General features: G+C 60.2%; 1 long non-coding RNA gene across 1 annotated transcript in view; it reads right to left on the bottom strand.

The window, feature by feature from the left end:
• Positions 1-6: 6 nt before the first annotated feature.
• LOC108448455 overlaps positions 7-6,244 on the bottom strand; it is a 168,656-nt gene continuing 162,418 nt past the window's right edge. The window contains exons 6-7 of the long non-coding RNA XR_001864343.1: positions 4,878-4,946; positions 7-333 (exon numbers count right to left, since the gene is read on the bottom strand). This is a non-coding gene — a long non-coding RNA (uncharacterized LOC108448455). The remainder of the gene's footprint in view (positions 334-4,877; positions 4,947-6,244) is intronic.

The following is a 6,244-nucleotide window of genomic DNA, read 5'->3' as shown; positions in this document are numbered from 1 at the left end:
GGGGCCGGGGAAGGGGGACGCGCCCTCCCCGCCCAGCGCCCTCCCATCCTTGTCCCTGCAGCCTTCGCAGCCGAAGTCCTTGTCGGGCTCTTTGGGGCCGGCCTCAGTATCGCCGATGGTGTAAACATGCTGGGTCTCTCCAGTCATGATACCGAGGAGGGGACAAGGCTACAAAGCCCCGCTGTCCCGTCCCGCTGCGAGCTGCCGTGCCCCCGTCACGGGCATGGTCCTCCGCCGATGGGCACCGGCGCGGGCAGAGGGGCAGCAGCTCCCCAGGGCCGGGGTGGAGGCGGGTCCCGAGGGCCGGCGGGGCTCTGCCGCATCCTTTCAGACCTGCAGGGAACAGGAGAGAAAAGAGGAAGGGTGGATGTCAGTCAGGGAAGGGGCCGGGGAGGCACGGCAGAGATTTTGGCCCCTTTACTTGGACTGCGGCTGGAGGAAGGGGCATCGCAGCCCCCCCGCGCAGCCCCGGGCTGAAGCCCTGCAGCTTCAGGCTCTTCAAAGGATGCTCAGAGCAGTTCACCTCTGGCAAAAGCTGCTGAGGAAGCACTTTTCTTTCTCCCGGGAAAGCTATTTCTGGGTTACTTCTTAGCAACATAAGCAGAAAAAGATGACAGAAGAGCTCCACCTACGGATTAGTGGGAAGGGCTGTCGGGATGGGCTGGGAGAGGCATCCTGGGAAGGGCTCTCAGCCCCCATGTCCCCGCGTGCCCGTGTCCCCGTGGCCTCTTGTTCCCGTGTCCCCACGGCCCCGCTGCCGGAGGGAAAATGAAGGGAAAGTATTTTGCTCCACCACCTTCCCCCTGGAGCTGCCCCTCATCGCTCTGAAACCCTTGGAGAAAGGACCTGAGCTTCTGCTGCCTCTGCCTTAACTTTGCCACCCTCCCTGGGAAAGCGCCCTGGAAATTTTAGATGTTATTAAGGAGGCAAAAGCAGAAAAGCCGAGTCCCAAATTTCCCAGCTGATTTTACAACCCAGACCTCGGGGCGTTGGACACGGAGCGCAAGTCAAGCGCAGCCTTTTAAAAGGCGCCACCAGGATTTTATATGAAAAAAGGTTTTAATAAAAAGAAGGGTAAAGTTCTGCTTTAAAGAGTCTTTTTTGTTTGTTTGGTTTTTTGGGTTTTTTTTTTGGTTTTTTAGAAAAGTCTGCTGGAAACAGGGAGGGTTTATTTCTCCTCCCTCACTGGAAATGTTTCTTTACCGTCTGCTGCAGTGGGCATGACACTGCTGGGAAGGGGTGAGGAGCAGGAAATTCAGCTTATTCCTCGCCTCCGGGGGGTAATTCCCACAGATCCCAACCTCACTCGGTTCACCCATCCTGCCCAGCAGTGACCTGAGCAGAGGAGATTTTCCAAGGAAAACAAGAGCACCCTGCATCTATCCAGGGTCTCATCTCTCTGTTCCCACCTGGAATCTGTCGGGATGAGCACCCAGCACCCCCAAAGCTGCATTAACAACAGTATTCGGGATAGAGAGAGGCGGCTGCATCCCCCCTGCTCCTGCAGGGATGCAGAAGCGCTCCCGGGGGTCCCCTCTCTGCTTCGAGCTCCCGGACCTGAATTCCTCCCCAATTTCACACCCTGCCGAGTGAAACGGATCCGGGGCTGATAGGGTCGGAGCCGAGCGTGCCGGCTCCGCGGCCAAAGCTCACACGCGGCCCTTTGGCACAAAGGGCTCTGCTGGGAAAACAATGCCCCACTTATGCCTCAGCCAGCCACAAGTCCAGAGCCCGTTCGCTGCTGTTTAAATTTGCAAAGGCTCCTTGCCAAGATAAAATACCCAAGGCCAGCGCTCGCTACATTATCACAGTCGGGCTTTTCAGCCACATAAAGGAGCCTTTTTTTGTTTTTGCGAGGGAAAGGCTCGTCGGTGTGGCTGGAAAGCTGCGGGATTTGCATGGCAAGGGCTGGGGGGGGCCGGTGCTGAGCGCCAGGAGACACAAACATCCTGCTCCCCGTGCTGGCAGAGGGACGGGGATGGGGACAGCAGGGCTGGTGGCACGAAGGACTGCCCCACTGATGATGGGACCCACGACCTGCTGGTGGTGGCAGAGCCTGGGCAGGAAATGGGTGTGAATTTACTCCATGCAAATCACAGATAGAAGGGCAAGGTGTAAAATCGGGATTTGTTCGCCAACCCCTCCCTGCCGGGGCTTGGGGATCCCCTGTCCCTGCGTGGGGGTTCCTCCCACTGGCTGTGGCCACGGGGATCACTCTGAGGTGGCCCAGCAGCCCTGGGAGCAGGGAAATCCGGGGCCTCATGCGGCTCCGATGGGGCGATCGATAAGGAGGGCTGGGCGTGCCGGTTTAAAGTGATATTCCCCAGGCAGCTCCTGCATCCATCCCCCGAGGGGTTATGGATCCGGCACAAGCACAGTTCACCCGCTGCGGGATGGGAAACCCAGGGAAAAATGCAAATAGGAACAATTCTATCTGGCTTTTACAACCCCAGCCCTGCCCTCAGGAGCTGGCTCCTCCATGGGTTACCACTGGCATCACCTCTTGGATTTGGACATTTCAGCTCCTGGAAGAGGAACTGGAAAGGGACGGAACGAAGGCACAGGGAGTTGGGCTTTAGAAAACCCCCATGTGACGTTCATTGCCAGGCTGCCCGGGCGCAGGGAGAGCGATCCCACCTGCGCTCGTGTGCCCTGCCGGGGCTCGGAGCATCCTCCCGCTCCGGGGCCGACCTGGGGCCACCCACAGCCCCCTGCAGCCCCTGTGCGGCTCGGGGACAAGGGACACGGCGGGCAGCGATGGCACAGCCTGGCTGGCGAGGCAGAGCCGTGCCTGGCGCTCCGCGGGGCAGGTCCCGTCCTGCCGGGAGCCCAACGTGCCGGGCGGGTTGTGATTCACCGCCCCGGCCCCGGCACCGCAGCCAAGCGGCTCCCGGTGCCTTCGGAGCTGGCTGTGCCCACGGGGCAGAGCTGAGATGAGGGTCCCTGAGCACCTCAGAGTTTCCCAATCCCTGCAGGGTGCAAATCCCAGGGGACCACAGCACCCCCAGCACGGATAAAGACTCCTTCCCATGAGAGAAAAGCTGGAATCCCACCAGCAGCTCATGCGGGACACCCTGTAGGGGCCACACCGTGGTGAGGGGACCACCGGATGCCCACCCCAAGCAGGGCAGCGACAGGGGCAGCGTCTCCCCGGGGCAAACTCCCCACTCTGGTGGAAACACAGCCAGTCCCCATGGCAGGCAGAGGGGGGATGGCCTCGGCGGGGCCTGGCAGAGCCGGGTTCAGCGCTGGGCTCGGCCTCTCCCCGGCCTGACCTTGGCGGGTCGGTTACTCGCGGTGACTCAGCTCCATCTGGAAATCAGCCCGATAACGCTGCCCCCGCCTATCGCTCCTGTATCGCCTGAGCTGATTAGCCGGGCAGGGACTGTTCCTGCTCTGCCTCTGGACAGTGCCCAGGGCAGCCCTGCTGGGGCCGGGACACATGCAGGGGTCGGGGTGAGGGGCTCTGCTCGGGGTGGGGTCCCGAGGCTGCGGCTCCGGTCGGGGTTTGGCCCAGGTGAGCTCAGAGGCTGCTCCTGCAAGGGGAATAAACCAGCCCAGGATGGGGCTCTGTGACAGGGACAGGACCCAGGGAGCGGCTGGAGCTGGGCCAGGGCACTCCCCAGGGAATGGGCACGGCCCCGAGGCTGCCAGAGCTCCAGGAGCGTTTGGACAGGGCTGCCAGGGATGCCCAGGGTGGGGTTGTTGGGGTGTCTGTGCAGGGCCAGGGCTTGGATTGATGGTCCTGTGGGTCCCTTCCTGCTCAGGATATTCCAGGATTCCATGGGGCTGCTGCTATCGCTGTGGGGAGCGCGGCAGCCCGGCCCAGGGATCAGGGACAGGTGTGGGAGTGGGTGCTGGAAAAAACTCAGGATGCCAACTGGGTGGCATCAGCCAGGGAAATGCCCTTCGCTGTGCTGGTGGGAGGGAGATGGGTGGGGGCAGAATTCCAGTGCTAAAGGGGCTCCAGGAGAGCTGGAGAGGGACTTGGGACAAGGGATGGAAGGACAGGACACAGGGAATGGCTTCCCATGACTGAAGGCAGGGTTAGATGGGATATTGGGAAGGAATTCTGGGAAGGCTCTGGGTGACAAAGGGCAGCCAGGAGGGGACCCTGCGGTCCCTGAGATGGCAGGAGCTGCCTGGAGCAGGTGGAAGCTGGGCAAAAATATCCAAAAACCCTAAATGAACTCCTCAGACGCAGGTTGGGTGATAAAAGAGTTTCACAGGGCGTGGAGAGGCAGGAGGGGGAATGGCTTTAAAGTGAAAGAGAGGAGGTTTAGATGGGACATTGGGAAGGAATTTCTGGCTGGGAGGGTGGGCAGGCCCTGGCACAGGGTGCCCAGAGCAGCTGTGGCTGCCCCTGGATCCCTGGCAGTGTCCAAGGCCAGGTTGGACGGGGCTTGGAGCAGCCTGGGATAGTGGGAGGTGTCCCTGCCCATGGCAGGGGTGGATGAGCTTTAAGGTCCCTTCCAACCCAAATAATTCTGGGATTCCATGAGGGTGTCCCATGGAGAACCCCCTGGCTCTGTGGGCTTTCAGTGGCTCCACATGACACGAGGGTGACTCTGGACACACTTTGTCCCCAAAAAAAGGCTTTTAACTCCTGCCTAAAGGACTGAAACCCCTCCCAGACGGATCAATCTGACCCAGCATGGTTTTGTCTGGAGCAGGGGAAAATCCCTTCCCTTGTGAGCTGGCCCCTTCTGCAGGCCCTTCAAACTCCCTCCCTCTTGCCACTGAGCAGCTGCAGGGCCAGAAAAGGTCCCTGAGTGTCCCTGCAGCCAGAGGCATTCCCGGAGCCCATCTGGGATGGGGAGGAAAGAGTCTGGCTCCCAAAAATAGCATCTGAGCCCGTGCTGTCAGCTGGCCCCTACCTTGGCACCCTCCGTGCTCAGCTACTGCCGGGACTCACTTTCACCTCCCATGAAAAATGAATTTCTTGGCTGCAATGAAAGAGAAAAATATGTCAGGAATCTGTCTCTGGGTTGGCCGTGGTGCCGCGGCGTGCGGGGAGCGCTCAGCGCCAAAAGGGGGAATTCCACCCCAAAAGTCCCATCCTGGCCAGCCCCAGCCGGGTCCCCCGGGTGGGTGGCTTTCACTGGGTGTGATGGGAGTGAGGAAATGGAGGAGATGGGATCCCACCCCCCCCTCTGCTGCATCCCAGATCCATCCCTGCATCCCGCTGGGGTCCTGCGGAGCCGATGCCATTGGGGGCTCATCCCACCCATGGTCAGGATACAGCTCCAAGAGGCAGGAAATGATGGAGGAGGAGGAAAGGGGAACTGAGGACGGCCAAAGCCCAAACCCCAGCCCTGGGCATGCTCCAGGCACAGGGAGCTGCCAACCTCTCCCAGCTGGGCCTGATCCCATGTTCCTGTCCCTGCCATTCCCAACCCTCCCTGCCCCCCACAGGGAGCTTTTCCCCAAGTTTGGGTAAAGATGGGGATTTTAAGGGCTCGTTGTTACCTCCTCCCCTGCCAGCCCCAGCTCCAGCCTGGAGTTCACCCCCGTTTGAAGAAGAAAACATGGATCACATCCCGACAAATCAAACCCTCCTCTGTGAACCCATTTCCCGGGCAGACAGAGAAATGCAGGATCAGGGCTCTGTGGGAGCATCACATCCAGAGGGATGGGACACCTTCCTTGCCAGCCCAGGTCCCTGCTTGTCCCCAGGGAGGGAGGCTGGGAGTGGGGACTGCGGCTGCTCCAAAGGGGCAGAAAAACTGGGAGATGGCTGGGCTGGAGCATCCCTTGGGAAGAAACCACAGTGGGAAAGGAGCCAAGACTCGGTGCTGAGAGCATGAAAAGAACCTTGGAAGAGGCTGGGAAAGATTCTGGGGATGCAGACACACTCAGGGATGGACGAAGGGACACACGGACGCAGGGAGACACAGACAGGGATACACACAGGGACACACGGACACGGTCCTGGATGTTCTGGTCTGGCTGTGATTTCCAGTGGATTTTTCTGGCCCAGGAAAGCTGGAAGGTTGTACAGAAAGTTTCTTTCCTGCTCACAATGATCCAAAATCGGTTTGCTGGATCTGAGCAGCTCTGAATCCCCAACCTGGTGAGGATCCAGCTTTCGCTGGGGATGCAGATTTTGCAAAGAGTCCTAATCCTTCCTCGGCTTGGCATGCAAAGTCACGGAGGGGGAGGAAAAGGAGGAGAAGGAGGACAGACTGAGCCTGGCAGCTCCCGGGGCACCCCACGGGATGTGGGGGGGGCACCAGCCGCTGGC

Source organism: Corvus brachyrhynchos, unplaced genomic scaffold (assembly GCF_000691975.1).
Source record: "Corvus brachyrhynchos isolate BGI_N302 unplaced genomic scaffold, ASM69197v1 scaffold365, whole genome shotgun sequence".
In the NCBI taxonomy this organism is placed as follows: domain Eukaryota; kingdom Metazoa; phylum Chordata; class Aves; order Passeriformes; family Corvidae; genus Corvus; species Corvus brachyrhynchos.
Note: the sequence above shows the minus strand (reverse complement) of the source record. Positions and strands in the feature narration are given on the sequence as shown.